The sequence below is a fragment of the Capsicum annuum genome, chromosome 10 (genome assembly GCF_002878395.1).
Source record: "Capsicum annuum cultivar UCD-10X-F1 chromosome 10, UCD10Xv1.1, whole genome shotgun sequence".
In the NCBI taxonomy this organism is placed as follows: domain Eukaryota; kingdom Viridiplantae; phylum Streptophyta; class Magnoliopsida; order Solanales; family Solanaceae; genus Capsicum; species Capsicum annuum.
Genome location: NC_061120.1, coordinates 113,153,025 through 113,171,112, shown reverse-complemented (window position 1 = coordinate 113,171,112; position 18,088 = coordinate 113,153,025).

Sequence of the window (18,088 nt, the reverse complement as noted above, 5' to 3'; positions counted from 1 at the left end):
CCTCAGGCTCACTCCTATGGGGGCAAGTAGTTCTAGGGAAGTAAGGTCGCTTTATACCTCCCACTCGGTGCTAAAGATTTCTCCCGGACTTAGCTCAGATTATTTCAAAGACAATCCACAACAAAATAATTTCAGTAATATATAAATATACATCGGGAGCCATCATGCTTTCCATCTATCAAAATCAACCACATTGTGGATTTCTTTCACACTCGAGTTCAAAGCAACTCCATTAAGATAAAAAGGTCAAATCATTAAAAATATCTCAAATATTCAACATCAACGTGCTTATAACACACACTTTCTCAAAAAACCACAATTTCCAATGGGGATTCACGACCTAAATATCTAAATCATGATAAGTATCGTTCAAGATTCATGCTTTATATATCCACACATGTAAATTCATCTTTCAAAATCATAAACATCAAGATTTCATAATCATCATCATAAGATATGGGTTCATGTATCAAATTCATAAAAATCAAATAAAAATCATGCCTTTGTAAAGAAAATTACTTTTGGGCACAAGAACGAAAGAGAGTTCTTGTTGAGAAACCCCACACACCTTAAATGATGAACTTTAGATCGATACTCATTTTTGAGATGTTAATCGTGCCTTTGAATGATGGTTCATGGAGTTCTTGAACTAGGAGCTTGGAATCTTGAATATATTTGCAGAATTAATGGTGAACTTTAGAGGTTCTTGAAGTTGGATATAGGATCTTAGGGTTTTCTTTTTGAGGGAATTTGATGAAATATGACATATAATGCTTCTATTAAGCTTTAATATAGGGTTTGGACGGATTTTGGGTGAGGGGGAATGACCAAAACGCTCCTAAAAATCAAAAAAATTCTCGAATCTGTCCTTTGGTGGACTGTTTTGATAGTCTGATGTAGATAAACCATAACGTTTTCCTCCGATATCTAAATTGGATGAAACCAATTTCATTAGAAAGAGGACTCTTATATCTTTCCGTTGATATATAGAATCTCACCCACATCACTGTGTACGAGGATTTATGATTGTTTGAGTTGAACCAATAATTCACTTTTGGTAAGCTGAAGTAGATCGACCATAACGTTTTGCTCCATAGAATCACTCAGCTCAGTATGGAACTCAGCCAGCCATTGGAAAGAGGACTCGCAGAGCTTTCCGTTGATATATAGTAGATCACTCAGATCATTATGTATAAGGAGTTGTGATCATTTAAAGTTGGAGCAAAAATACGCCAGGCCTCAGTACTTTTTCCTGCATGTTTTACTGTTCACTACTATTCACCGTTCGATCGGAATGTTCATAACTCGTCGCTCGGGTGTCCGTTTTGGATGATCCACATATCGTTGGAAAGCTTATTCGATACTATACACAATTCTGGGTCATAATATAAGAAATTCCGCACAAAAAAATTATAATTCATTATAGAAGATAGAACCCAACACGTTTACGCATAAAATTTCAACAAAAAATTTTCCGAGGTATTACATCATCCCCCCTTGGAAACATTCGTCCTCGAATGACGCTAGACATGACAAGATTAGATAGGGAATAGAGCATATGGATGAAACCATTTGTTAGACTCATCACCACATCGTTTCGCACTCTAAATTCAACATAGAATGCATAAATTCAAGAAACTACAGCTGAACACATAATAAATGACAGCTGAACTGCTGCAACTTTTATAAAATATGCATGATTTAGGAAAGAACAGTACCTTCGGCTTGATTGTAGTTCGTGAAAAATAGGTGCGGGTACATGGATCGCATATCCTCCTTAGTTTCCCAAGTTGCACCCTCAACAGATTGGTTTCGCCACAACACCTTGACCAAGGGAACCTCTTTGTTTCTTAGTCTTCGGACACAGAAATGAAGAATCTCAAAAGGAATCTCATCAAAAGAAAGATTTTCTTGAATGTCAGCACTCACAGAGGAATCCACTACCACAGCATCGCTAATATGCTTTCTAAGCATGGAGACATGGAATATTTTATGAACAGAGGATAACTCGGAAGGCAACTCGACCTCATAAGCTACCTTACCAACACGGCTAAGAATTTTGTAAGGACTAACATAACAGGGACTAAGCTTCCCCTTCTTTCTGAATCTCTTTACCCCCCTCATGGGTGAAATTTTCAGATACACTAGGTCACCAACTTTAAACTTAAGGTCTCTCCTTCTAACATCCGCATATGACTTATGACGACTCTGCGCAGTTTTTAACATTTCCCTTATCAACTTAACTTTTTCCATAGCCTCAAATACCGAATCAGGACCACTCACAGCCGCTTCACCCACCTCCAACCAACCTATGGGTGATCTGCAGTTCCTCCTATATAAGGCTTTAAACGGAGCCATGCCAATACTAGAGTGGAAACTGTTATTGTAAGCAAGCTCTATCAACAATAAGTGATCATCCAGACTTCCCTTAAATTCAAGTGCACAAGCTCTCAACATATCTTCTAAGGTCTGGATGGTCCGCTCAGCCTGACCATCGGTCTGCGAATGAAAGCAAAACTCAAAAGCACTTGGGTGCCGAGACCCTTTTGAAAAGGTTTTCAAAATTACGAAGTGAACTGAGTACCCCTATCCAAAATGATAGACAAGGGAACTCCATGCAGTCTGACTAGCTTTCGGATATACAATCTAGCGTAATCCTCAGCAGTATATGAAGTATGAACAGGCAAGAAATAAGCAGACTTAGCCAACCTATCAACCACAACCCAAATGGAATCATGATAGCGTCGGGAAGGAGGTAAACCAATCATGAAGTCTATATTTATCTCTTTCCACTTCCAGGTGAGAATACTAAACTCTTGCATTATACCACCAGGTCTTTGGAGTTCAACCTTAACCTGTTGGCATGTTGCACACTTAGTTACAAATGCTGCTATATCTTTCTTCATGCCACCCCATCAATAGATTTCTCGTAAGTCTCGGTACATCTTGGTGGCACCAGGATAAATAGAATATCGCGCCCCATGCACTTTAGCCATAATCCTCTATCTCAGATAATCAACATTCGAGACCCACAATATACCCTGCAATCTCAACACACTATCTCCCCTTTGGGAGAAAACCTCTACTTTTTGGTCCTTGACTGACTCCTTCAGTCTGACCAAACTAGCATTTAAGTATTGCTTTTCCTTCACTTTCGAAACCAAGGAGGATTCGGAACTACTCTGAACCCCTATAGTACCTTCAACAAAGTCAAACAACCTAACCCCCAATCTAGCCAAACGATGTACATCACGCACCAACTTTTTCTTACCTTCTACAACATGCAAAACACTACCCATGGACACTCTACTTAGGGCAACCGCCACAATATTGGCCTTACCCGGATGGTACAACACACTCATATCATAGTCCTTTAACAATTCTAACTATCGTCTCTACCTAAGATTCAATTCTCTCTAGGTAAACACAAACTGCAGACTCTTATGATCAGTGAAAACATCAACATGGACACCATACAAATAGTTTCTCTAGATTTTCAAAGAAAACACAATAGCAGCCAACTCAAGGTCATGGGTGGGGTAATTTTTCTCAAGGGGTTTAAACTGTCTAGAAGCATAAGCTATCACTTTACCCTTCTGCATCAATACGTAACTCAACCCAACTCTCAAAGCTTCATAGTACACCACAAAACCATCAACACCATCAGGCAAAGTCAAAATAAAGGCTGAAGTGAGTTGAGTCTTCAGCTCCTGAAAACTCTTCTCACAAGATTCGGACCAGAAGAACTTCACTTTTTTTTGGGTCAACCGAGTCATAGGAGACGCTATAGAGGAGAAACCCTTAACAAAATGGCGGTAATAGCCAGCTAAATCTAAGAAACTTTTGATATTAGTCAGAGAAATAGGTCTAGGCCAATTTCTAAAAGCTTAAATCTTTTGGGGATCAACTCTATTACCCTCGGAAGAAATGATATAACCCAGAAAAACAACTGACCTTTGCCAAAACTCACACTTACTAAACTTGGCAAATAACTTGTGATCTTTAAGGGTTTGCAAGACAGTTCGGAGATGATCAGAATGTTCATCCTCACTACTGGAGTACACCAGTATATCATCGATGAATACTATAACAAACATTTTGAGATATGGTCTTAACACTTGATTCATGAGGTCCATGAAAGCTGATGGGGCATTAGGTAACCCGAAAGTCATAACAAGAAACTCAAAATGGCCATAACGAGTTTGGAAAGCAATTTTTGGGATGTCACACTCCCGAAATTTGAGTTGATGATAGCCGGAATGAAGGTTTATCTTTGAGAAATAACTTGCACCTTGCAATTGGTCCAACAAATCATCTATTCTCATAAGGGGCTACTTATTTTTACAGTGACTTTATTCAGTTGGCGGTAATCAATGCACATATGCAAAGAGCCACCTTTCTTTCTTACAAATAACACAGGAGCACCCTAAAGAGAAACATTGGGCCTTATGAAACCCTTATCTAGTAGATCTTTGAGTTGCTCTTTCAACTCCTTAAGTTCTGCAGGGGCCATATGGTAAGGAGGAATAGAAATGGGTTGAGTATCGGGAAGAAGATCAATCCCAAACTCTATCTCTCTATCAGGAGTTATCCCTAGGAGATTATCCGAAAAGACATCAGTAAACACATTGACGACATTAACAGACAGGAGAGTTGGAGTCTCAGACTTAGTGTCTTTGACTCTAACCAAATGGTAAATACACCCCTTGGAAATAAGCTTTTGAGGTAAGAGATAAATGACTCTTGGGTGACACAGAATTCCCAGACCACTCAAACACGGATGCACCCGAAAACTGAAACTTGACCACTCGAGTCCGACAATCAATAGAGGCATAAGAAGAATACAACCAGTCCATACCCAGAATAACATCAAAATCTACCATGTCTAACTTAATCAGATCCGCTAACAAGACTCTATGAATAACGATAATAGGACACTTCTTATACACTTTCTGAGCAACAATCGAATCACCCACTGTGGTAGAAACTAGGATAGGATTAGGAATAATCTCAGGACTCATTTTAAAATTCACAGCAATCAAAGGTGTAACATATGAGAAACTAGATATAGGATCCAATAAAGCATACACATCAAACTAAAATATATGAAGCATACCAGTAACAACATCGGGATAGTCCTCCTATTCCTGGTGGGACAGTAAAGCATAGAATCTATTCTGGCACTACCCTCCAGCATTGCTAGATGAGGCGCCCTGAGCTGGGGCTTTGCGAGTCACTGGAATTGGAGCACTAACAGCCTGAGTCTGGGTTTGAGGGAGATAGTCACGATGCACTTGTCCATCCTATGGATAATCTCTAACTCTGTGACCCATGTCACCATACCGAAAACAAGCCCTCTTCTCACCCCAATACTCACCCAAATGAGCCCTACCACACTTAGGACACAGGGGACGATTTGGCTTACTACCATTACTATACTGGGACCTAGATGCATATGACCTGCTACCTTGCTCTTGCCTACCTCTAGGCATGGGAGCACTAGTAGATGACGGTGCTGGCATAGATGAATGATCTTAATACTGAGGGTGGCTCCCTCCCTGCAATCTAGTCTGACCCTGTCTGTGCTACTCATACCTAGCTCTCTTATTCTCTCTCATTCTATCTCTCTCCTTAATCTTATCTTCCTCAATCTATTGGGTATGAGTTATCAGCCTAGAAAGATTCATCTCACTATTCAACATAGTAGACCTACTCTCTTCAACCACATAACTAGACACTCCAATCATAAACTTACTCATACTAGCTCGATTATCAGCCACTAAGTCAGGAGCATACTTGGCCAACTGATTGAACTTTAGATAGTACTCCCTAACAGTCATAGAGCCCTATCGCAGGTTCATAAACTCTTCCACCTTTGCCTCCCTCATCTCTAAAGGGAAAAACTTATCTAGGAATGCATCCTGGAACTCTTGCCAAGTTGTAGGGACAGTTCCCTTACCTCTACCTTTCCTCCAAGCAACAACCCAGTCATAAGCAAGGTCTTTCAACCTATACACAACCAACTCCACACTATGTTCCTCAGATACATATATCACCTGAGTAATCTTCTGCACCTCTTCTAAAAAATACCGTTGATCCTCATCAGACTTGGACCCATACAATTCCAACGGATTCATCCGCATGAAGTCACAAATCCTAGAAATAGCTAAATCACCTCCCTACTATTGTGGAGATGGGATTAGGTTGGCCTGAACATTTGCAGTAATAGCTTGGGCCAGCGCCTGAAAGGCTACCCAAAATTTACAATGAGACACGTTTTCATTCAATGGGTCAATGGGTTGAGGTTGCTGACCATTATTATTTCTTCTCGCTCTAAGTGGAGGCATATTTCTAAAAGAGGAGAGCACGAATCAATAGCAGAGCGAGACACTTTAACCATGATAGACTTACGAAAAATAGAATCATACTTTTTCCTAAAACGTCTTATAGCCTCTTGCTCATAGATGTGGTACGCTATACACCGATGATCAAGACTCTACTTAACACAACTTGTCAGACACTCTAGGACACCGTAAAAACTTAAGCTCTAATACCAAGTTTGTAATGCCCCAAAAAATGGGTCCAAGAGCGTCACACTGTGCTTAAGGCTATGAGTAGCCCCAAGCTAACCCTTTGAGCCATTTTCATTCAATTCAACACAAAGCAACAAAATTTCCATAAATAACCCTCAAATATCAATAGAGTAATCATCATCCAAGAATAAAATAATTTCATAAAGATAAGAAAATACGACTTATTAGTCAACTCCCAACATATATACTAGTCTGACAAGCCTCTAAGAAAATCAATAAAACCAGCGAGCCATTGAGACATGCCCCAACTGACTCATACTTAGTTATCAAATGTAAATAGTTATGTGAAACAAACATCAAACATCATATCCTTGAAATATGAGGACTCACCATAACAGAGGATGTAGAATAGTATGCCCGAAGAATCACTGTCGAACCTGGAACTGAGCACCTAAACCTACATTTTAAGAAATTGCAGCCCACATCCGAAGATGTGGGTCAGTACCATAGAAAGAAACTGAGTATATGCGGGTGTATACAGTTGTATAAATATTATCATCATAAAAATATGCAGGATGCATGAAAGACTGACATAGCCCAAAGAAAATCATCATAATCATGAGAGGATGAAATAAGTACAATAGCACATATGAGTCATCATATAATTTGTCAATCACTTTCAGTTTCTCAAGAATATCAATTCTCATAATGTAAATATCATTTAAATCTTTTGAAAGAATAACTTTCACAATTCCACTTTCAAATCACTTCACCATTCACCATAGACACAAGGAAACACACACACACTTGGAGATCCTATAATCGACATAGACCATGTGAGCTACATGGATTCCAACGTACAACCCACATTGGGGAGAGCCATTCTATCCTTGCCATCAGAGTAGGACTATCGATATCAAATCCACACAAACTAATGATCACTATATAAATCAGCCTCAGGCTCACTCTTATGGTGGTACGTAGTTCTAGGGAAATAAGGTCTCTATATTCCTCCCACTCGGTGCTAAAGATTTCTTCTGGACTTATCTCAGATTATTTTAAAGACAATCCACAACAAAATAATTTCAATAATATATAGAAATATACATCAGAAGGAATCATGCGTCCCATCTATCAAAATAACTACGTTGTGGATTTATTTCACACTCGAGTTCAAAACAATTCCATTAAGACCAAAAGGTCAAATCATTCAAAATATCTCAAATATTCAACATTAACGTGCTTATAACATACACTTTCTCAAAAAAACATAATTTCCAATGGGGATTCACGACCCAAATATTAAAATCATGATAAATATCATTCAAGATTCGTGCTTTATATCTCCACACATGTAAATTTATCTTTCAAAATCATAAAAATCAAGATTTCATAATAATCATCATAAGATGTGGGTTCATGCTTCAAATTCGTAAAAATCAAATAAAAATCATGCCTTTGTGAAGAAAATTACTTTTGGGCACAAGAACGAAAGAGAGTTCTTGTTGGAAAACCCTACATACCTTGAACGATGAACTTTAGATTGATACTTGTTTTTGAGATGTTAATCGCGCCTTTGAATGATGGTTCTTGGAGTTCTTGAACTAGGAACTTGGAATCTTGAATAAATTTGCAAAATTAATGGTGAACTTTGGAGATTCTTGAAGTTGGATATCGGAGCTTAGCGTTTTCTTTTTGAGGGAATTTTTTGAAATATAACATATAATGCTTCTAATAGGCTTTAATATAGGGTTTGGACGTATTTTGGGTATGGGGGAATGACCAAAATGCCCCTAAAAATCAAAAAAATTCTCGAATCTGTCCTTTGGTAGACTGTTTTGATAGTGTGAAGTAGATCAACAATAACGTTTTACTCCGATGTCCAAATTAGATGAAACCAATTTAATTAGAAAGAGGACTCTCATATATTTTCGTTGATATATATTATCTCACCCAGATCATTGTGTACGAGGAGTTATGATCATTTGAAATTGACCCAAAAATTTACTTTTGATAAGCTAAAGTAGATCGACCATAAGTTTTTACTCCGATAGACAAATTGGATCAAACTAATTTCATTGGAAAGAGGACTTGCAGAGATTTCCGTTGATATATAGTAGATCACACAGATCAATATGTAAAAAGAGTTATGATCATTTAAAGTTGGAGCCAGGCCTCAGTACTTTTTCCTGCATGTTTTACTGTTCACTACTATTCACGGTTCAATCAGAATGTTCATATCTCATCACTCGGGTGTTTGTTTTGGGTGATACTTATATAGTTGGAAAGATAATTCAATACTCTATGCAATGGTGGGTTATAATCTAAGATATTCAATTCAAAAAATTTATAATTAATTCTAGAAGATAGAACCCAACACGTTTACGCATAAAATTTCAATGAAAAATTTCTCGGGGTATTACAATATGCCCCAAATAAAGAAATATAGCTAGGTAGGGGTCCAATCTGTAACCCCAATTTTTAGGGTGTCAATACCGCACCATTGGTAAAGACAAGTAATGGGTGACCCTCATCTAAAAGTGTTCCCAAAAAATAACGGTGTGACCCTCATCTGACAGTGTTTACCACTTCATCAACCCTCATCTGTCAGTGTTGATGTTTCAACCTATACTGGACACATAGTTTTGGAACATAAGGATTGTTTCTATGGATCACACCCTTAATTATCAGCATGTGTGTCCTCATCCTTGGGATAACTCAGTGCTAAATCCTACTCTCATCTGAATAGACACTGAACATTATTAACTGAATTGAACTAGTATAAGTTCATTGAGTTTCATTGACTGATGGAATACTAGTGAGATTACTGAAGTACTAAGCTTTCTGAGATTATTGGTATTACTGAGTTTATTGTTTTTTCTTGAGTCACATGACTGATTGAATTCTACTGAACATAGCTTAACTGAGGATATTGTGAAAACATGACACTGGCTCTAGGCAAATAGCTAAATTATTGGGTATTAAATGCCCCAGGATCGATAGCATAATATGTAAATCATGACACAAAGCCCAATAATGGCTATATACTCATAATTCATTCATTAAGATATTTCAACAAAGACTTGGGGTGTATCACTTGTACATGAATAGGGAATACATAATTGCATAATATATCATGCCATTAATCCATTCTCGTGGACAATTTATCATACACTTGCACATAAGCTAATCATAGCATTTTTTCTTCTCTTATTAGTCGCATAGGCAATTCATTAGGAACATAATGAACATAGTATATGTAGACAACATTGCACAACAAGTAAGCATCATGATTTAATTCTAATTTTACAATTCAAGGGTTTAATCATGGGTTCACATGAATCTACTCATATAATTACTAACTCTAGATAAAATTTATCACCAAACATGGATTAGAATTCAATTGGTCATTCAATATGAACAAAAGAAACCTAATATGGGATTCATAAAATTCATATACTTGAACTTTGAAAAGAGATTCTTGAGCTTCATGGGTGAAAGGGACCCATGAATCAACACTTGACATGCATTGATTGTAAGTTTCTTGAAGTTCTTGGAGAGATTCTTGGAATTGGCATTGATTTCTTGAAAGCTAAGATTTTATTTCTTGGGAGAGAATGTTCTTGATTTGGGGAAAAATTAAGTAAATAATGATTTTAAACATTTTTAGGGATTAAATGCTGGACCTGGATGTGTTAAAACCTTGGAAAATGACCAATTTATCCCTGGATGAAATATTTATTTTTCATCAAAATTTCTTAATTTGGCAGGTTGGTGTGGCGCGGAGCTATCGCTCCGTGTCATTGGGAAATGGAGAGATGGCGTGAAGCACAGCTATTGCGTTGCCACTTTGTTTGCGACCTGGAAGTTTGGTGCAACGTGGAGACATCACAGAGATTTACTGGGAAAAGGACAATTGGGATTTAGTATCCTTCCGTGATGCGGTGTAATTATGGAGTCTTACTGGAAACTGACAAACACCATTTTGCTTATAGCGCAACATGCCACTGGCTAAAATGATGGTGTTTTATGACTGAAACTTTAAATCACGTGAACTTCTTACCCCGTTATCGAATTTAGGAAAATTTGGTATCAATAGAAAGATTATTCAATTTCCCACACAACAAAAAGTAAAAATATTGAAAAGTCCACATATATAAAATTGTATTCATCTTTAAATCATGTCTTTGACATCTTTGGGATAAATTTAAGCTAGGTAAAAGTATGGGGTATTACAATTGGTCCAGATAACCACGTACTTAAGGGGTAAAAGGGAATACCTAAAGTATTTACATGTACATATGTATCAAAAAAGGTGAAGGTTATCAGAGAATCCCCGGCCATATATGGTATCTCTATTTTATACAGCTACATATACTGGGGCCCATCTAGGGGTTAAACTAGACTCATATACCCTATGGGTAGGTTATAACGGTAAACAAATACAACCTAGGTTAAAGATTCTTAATGCATGCTAAACTCGGTTCCCCTTTTCGGCATGATATATATGTATAAATGTATGTGATTGCATATGGTTATTTCCTTTGGTTTTTAATAATGGCATTACTTTATCGTTATTCCTGAGTATATGCTAGTGTTCACCTACTAACCTATCTTTGAATGTATATCCTAACGCGATGCAGGAACCAGCCATACTATCATACCTCCTTCTCAGTGACTTAGTGATTCAGGGATAGATCAAGTCATATTGTAGTGGTGAGCTTTGATTCTTCTGAAGGACCATTTTATGTTATGGTTTATCATATCCGTTTGCTATTCCTCTGACATTTGTTTTTGGCTATGGTGGGGGCATGTCCCGACTAGATATTCTTGGATATTATTTAGAGGCTTTGTGTAGAAAACTATGGACTTGGGTAATGGATGACTTGATATGGATTTGGGTTATTGTTTTGGTTTGTTGGCTATTGGGTGGATTGACTTAGTTGGGTTGGTCTTTGATCCAGACTTTTCGCAAAGTCATTATATTTTCAAATAATCTATCTTGTTATATGTTGCACCCTATTTTCTCAAAATATCTAAATAATTGAAATTTATCTGACTCGGGGTTTATGTTGGTTGGTTGGATTTGGTATATGGGGTGGTATCTGATCCTAGATGGACTTGAGATACCCCATACGGCAAGTCCCTAGTTAAGGTCATGTCAAGTTGGTATTAGATCTTGGGATTTTGTATCATAGGGGTGCCTACGTATCTATCATGCCACACTTATAAAAAAATGGCTAAGAGACATCTAAGAATGTTCCACTTTCTTGTTGTTATGTTAGTGGGCTATAGGGTCTAGGGTCTTGAACTCTCCCCTAAATCTTCTTTTTTCCCTTTTCATAACATGACTTTCCAATGATCTGAAGCTCATGAAAATCATTCATCCCACCCGAGGATGACGTAGATGGATCTCGTTCAGCACATTGGGTAAAAACCCAGTCAAGGGTTACTACTTTTGATTTTCCCCATTGAGTTCCACCGTTCTCTACTTACCCTATTCCGAAAGATGACACTAATTCTCAATTATATTAAGGATATTTTACCAATACCAAGTTGTAATGTTTTATTTATTTATTGACCTAGATAGTGGCCTCCATATCATGCCAATCTGGTCCTATTAGTGTGATAAAGAATAAGGCAAGGTTGAGAAATAGATAGAACAAAAAGTCTCAATATTTAGATTAGGGGAGAGGATAGAGAAATAGTTTTTAGGTGGTGGCCAATGGTATGAGCAAGGGAATCCAGGGAGTTCCCATATGGTTGTCAATATCCCCTATCCTCAGTCTGCTAGTGAATATTTTTTTAGACCGGTGGAGTTTTGTTAGCCCTACCCTATCTTCCCTGTCAGTTTTATGATCTATTGTACCTTGGTTATTTTTATAAAAGAATGAATTAGTGTTTAAGTTGTTGTCAGTTTGGTCACAAGCAGTGGGAGTTTCCCATAAATATTGCCACTATGACAAATAGGATACCGATTTATATCTGCACTAAGGGGTGCTACTTTGGATCTCAACACTAGACGTAACCGTCCTGATATTCTCAATATCTGTAGGAGTCTAAGGAATATCTTGATGTCATGATAGGTATGTTAAAACTTTTTTACCCTGATGTGGACTGCTCACTTGATCTGGGGTCCACTCTATATTATGTGACCCACTTTGTGGCCGTACATTTTGGGTTTGGTCCCGAGTGTAGTTTAGATCCTTTTTCTATTTCTTCCCTAGTAGGTGACAATATGATTGCTAGAATAGTCTATGGGGGGGTGGTATCTATCAGTAGTAAAGAAACTATAGTGGATTTGTTTGAATTACACATGATAGATTTAAATATCATATTAGGGATGAATTGGCTGTACTCGTGCTATGTATCTCTGTACTGTTGGACCCATATGGTCATTTCTAATTTCCCTAGCAAGCCGGTTACTGAGTGTAAGGGTAGTTCCGTAGCTCTTAAAGGGAGGTTTATGTCATATTTTAGTGCCTTGAAATAATTTTCAAAGGGGTGTCTTTACCATTTGATCCGAGTTAAAGATTCTAACTCAAAAGGTCCTTTATTACATTGTTTCCTCGTGGTTAATGGATTTCCTAAGGTCTTCCCTTATGACTTTCTTGGTGTCCTACCCTATGGGGAAATTTATTTTTGGATTGACCTCCTTTCTGAACACTTGTTCTATCCCTATCCCTATTTATAGAATGACTCTAGTTAAGTTAAAAGAGCTTATAGAATAGTCAAAGTATTATTTGATAAGGGTTTGTCTGCCATAGTGATTCTCTATGGGGTGATTTCATTCATTTGTGCATAAAAAGGATGGTTTCCAGTAGGTATATATAGGTTACTAGCGGGTGGATATGGAATTTGGGTTGACCTTCTTGTGGGGTGGACCTTATATGTATATTCTTTATAGGGTACTTGGTCTGTAGTGCATGATGGTAGATAAACACTAAGTTTGAACCATAGATATTTATGTTGGTGAAGGGAGTATATTAGTTCGAGAATACCTAGGTGTGAGTTGTAAGGGTAGGTTGGTATGCTTTGTGGGGTATGCTTAGGAGATGAGGTTGATGACTCAGGGGATATAGGAGTGAGAAAGTTATGGCATAAAGGCTGGAGGTCCATGTTGAACTGATCGATTGGGGCTAATTCATTGAATGGGTTGGGGCATGGGGTTTGTGAGGCTATGCTGGACCCTAGGTAGAATCTAGATAGATGAGTTTTAAGTATAAATATCATAGTGTCACTAGTACATGTCTGTAGTAATACCCATTAGAGGAAAGTATTGTGCTTGTAGGTGTAGTAAGATAGATATTGAAGGGCTATTCTTAAATTTTCTGCCAGCTATAGACTTCAAGGGAATGTTGGGGTAAATTTACTCCTATTCTAAAAATTCCCTTCTATTTCTATTAAGTGGGCTCTCTACAGTGATGTACACATTCTAATAGTTCTTATGCCTAAGGTCCACATTATATTTTCCGCATATGTCAATACTCTAGCCCTTGGATTAAAGGCAATATTGGTCCTTAGAAATTCGAGCTTCTAGGTCTTCAAGCTCAATGCAGTGATACTCATGATTCAAATATTCATGTCTTACGACATGTTTGGTTACAAAATAGTAGTTTCAAGAGGCAATCCTCGCTTCATGCCCTGAATATGAATCTCTCTTTACCCTACACTACCTATGATATTTGCAGTCATGTTTCTTCTAGTGCCCTTTTCTAAGAACTCATTTTACTTTGTGTTTATTTTGGAGTAATCCTTCATTTATAACTTAGGTGGTTGCATTGGAGTACCTTGTGTATATAGTTTCGTATCTCATTTTTGAAGCCTAACCTTTGGTAGTACGACAAATAGGAGTCATAATTGGGAAGTAATCCCCCTCCTTATTGATGTTGATACTCTAGATCCTTAGTGACCCTTCTTATGTTAGGGTGGTAACGTTTGTGGAGGGGTATTAATGTTTTGGACGAGGGAGTAGATGCCATTGATGGTGAAATCTTAGGGGTGGCTGCTAACGGTCAGATTATAAGAGTAGATGGAAGAATAAGATGAAATTTGTCCAATGAAATAGTTAAGGGGGGAAGCTGTGGTGAAAAACTTTTTAATGGTGATTGAAGTTTCAAATTTTTAGGTAGGAGATCTGTAAAGCGGGGGTAGCGAGGCAAGCTTGAATATTGGGGGTTGATAGTTAACCATCTGTTGTGCAATAGGGTTCTAGCTCCTTAATTAAGACCTAAGGTTTATTAATAATATTGATAGATAGGGAGGTATTATCGGAGTTGTGTAAAGTATAGGGTCCCATGGCTTATACTAGCACCTTTTAACTCCCAGCTAGTCTTTAACATGGGATGGACGTGCGGTTAAACTCAGGCCCTCTAAGTATGTTTATTTTTTTTTGGGGGGGGGGGGCAATTGAATAGTTGAGATGTAGAAGTGTTATCTTCATGTTGAATTCTCGGTGATTAGAGTTTCCGTATTTAGAGGATATTAAATTTTTTGATTGAAGAGGATGGAGCTACTTAGGATGCGGAAGAGGAGATGGAGTCCCATGTATTCTTATTTATTATTCATTCTTGAAATTTGTGCATAAGGTATGCATTCTTTATAACATCTTATTTTCTACCTTGGTTAAAGGGAGGTTTGATAGATAATAATGTTCATAATAGTGCTTGTGCATTTCTTTACCCATCATTTGAGGATGGATGATCCAACTAGGAGAGAATTAAAATACCCTGAGTTTGACCCCTGGAAATTTCCTAGTTTTTAAACTCTCTGGCAATCATACGACTTGAGCTTACTAGTCGTATGATGTAGGTACGACTTAGGAACCGAAGTTGTATGGTAAATGGTTTGTCCTATATCACTTATTATCCAAGGTATGACTAGACTCCATATAAGTTATTTGAAGATGGTATGAGGAGAGTAGAGCAATCATGTGATTAACAATGTCAGGCCTTTGTAGTACTGTCTAGGGTACAGGTTAGGGGTACCACTCATAAGATTGGGTACGAGTAAGGTTCCTAAATCGTATCCACCTACATTTATTTTTTAGTTGTTAAGCAGAGGGTGTTTAGGACATTTCCCACCCCAAAAAACTTAATACCCCACGACTTCTTGTAACACTTTATGGCCACTCATAACTCACTTGGAAATATCAAAAAACCCCTAAAACTCTCTCTAAACTCTCTCAAGAAAATTAGGCTACGATTTTCTACAAGTGCTCATCTAAAGGATAAATAGGCAAGTTCTTTTTATGAATCTTCATGAATAAGGCTTCTTACTCCTTCCTCATTGTTAGTTTAACTACAATCATGTTATGCTTAATTGTTTTATGGCATAATTGTGGATTTATGTTGGTTTTGAAATATTTACTGGGGTTTTATTACTAACGGTTGGATAATGTTTCCCTCTGTTTTTGTTATGGTTTTCAAGTTATAATTGTGGAATTGAACATATGGTTTCATACGAATGCTCATTTGGTTCTTGGATTTGGTTTTGGAAACTATATGCCCTTAACATGTTTGTTAAAATTCCTATAAGAGTGGTTTTGTCACATAGTTTGACTTTTATTGAAACTATTGCATTGAATAATATGGTTATGGAACCTAAATTGGTTTAAATGGTTTTAATTTATTTGGTAAGGCCTTGGTGGCCATGGTTTTGGTAAATTGGAAATCATGTGAGGTACGTAGGAATACCCTAAGTGTTGGCTAATAAAATTACTTGCAAGGTATAGTCAATATGACGATACCACTAATTAATACATTAACAGTTGACTTCTAGAATTTGTGGTTTGTTATGTGTTAAATGTTTTCAATTGGTCAATAATAGCCAGTTGTGATAGCTAGCCTAAAAGTGTGAGTCCGAAAGGTTGACATTTCAATCATGTTTGCCGACATAAGGATTGGTCTAGATGGCCCCATACTTATGGGGTACAAGGGAATCCCCGTAGTATATACACGTATATATGTATCATAGAGGGAGAAGGGTAAAAGGAAATCCCCGTCCACGTATGGTATCTCTAATTTATGCGGCTACACGCACTGGGGTCTATCCAGGGGGTAACACTTGAACCATATAGCCTATGGGTGGTTCATGAAAGTAAAGCTACACAAACCAGGTAAGATATTCTTAATGCATGATAAACCAGGTTCCCTTTCTCGGCATAGTATATATGTACATATGTATGTGATTGCATATGGTTATTTACTTTGATTCTGAATAATGGTATTAACTTATCCTTACTCTTTATTACATTCTAGAATTCACCCGCTAACCCATCATCGTATGTTGTATCCCCATGAGATGCAGGAACCAGCCATCTTATCATACATTTTGCTCAGTTACTTGGTGATTCAGGGACAACTTGAGTCAGATTGAAGTGGTAAGCTTTCATTCTTCGTAACGCTCATATCATGTTATGGTTTATCTTATGATTTTACTATTCCCTTGACTTTTTTTTGGCTATGTTTGGGGGAATGTCCAGACGAGATATTCTTGGACAATGTTTAGAGTCTTTGTGTGGACAACTGTGGACTTGGGTATATATATATATATGACATAGCTTTGAGTTATCATTTTGGTTTGTTGCCTATTTGGTGGATTGACTTTCTTGGGTTGGTCTCGAATATAGACTTATCCCAAATTCATTAAATTTTAAAATATTCTATCTTGTTATATGTTCGAAATTCACCTGACTCAGTGTATATTTTGGTTGGTTGGATTGTGCATATAGGGTAGTATACAGTCCTGGTCAGACTTGAGATTCCCATTATGATAACTCCCTAGTCTGGTTCATGTCAGATAATCAGCCTATGCATCAGGTGTCCATCGCGGATTCATAGTTCGCAGTTTGGGGATATCATGGACCCTTACTGGAAATTGCTATACAATTTTTACTTCCCTACTTCGTTCCATGCTTTTCAGACCTTTTTCTAGTGTCTTTGTCTTTAGCGTGTCACTACAAGTGCTTCCATAGTCCAAAATCTCTTTATTATTCCATCAAAGCACATCCAATTGTATCACCATTGAGCCCTGCAACAATGAATCATATCCGTTAGCTAGAGAATACAATTGCAGCTCAAACGCAATAGAATTAACACAATTTACCTTATAGAAAATGTCTAAATATGGATAAATATTGGTACTTGGATGTATAAATGTGCCCAAGATCATAAATAAATCATGCCAATTGTAAATCACATTGCAAAACCAATTATGCAAGTGGGTTGGAGTTCTAGCCAATTTTAAATACCAAAATTAAATTATTTGGCCAATCCTTGTACCCCTAATTACATTGTTCACAATTTTGGGATCCTTCTGCCCCTAAATTTATTCACCATTCCTATGAACCCCAATGAGTGTACAAACTGACAATTCAATGCATAATAAATTAATAGAAATCATGCTGACAACATTCAAATAATTTGTATCCAAAACACTAAAACCATAATTAAAAACCCAACACTAAAGCCCTATGAATAATAAACCAATTTTATGCCATTAAGATAATACAAGTGTAAAGAAAGAGAAACATTCCTTACTCACCAAGAAATTTG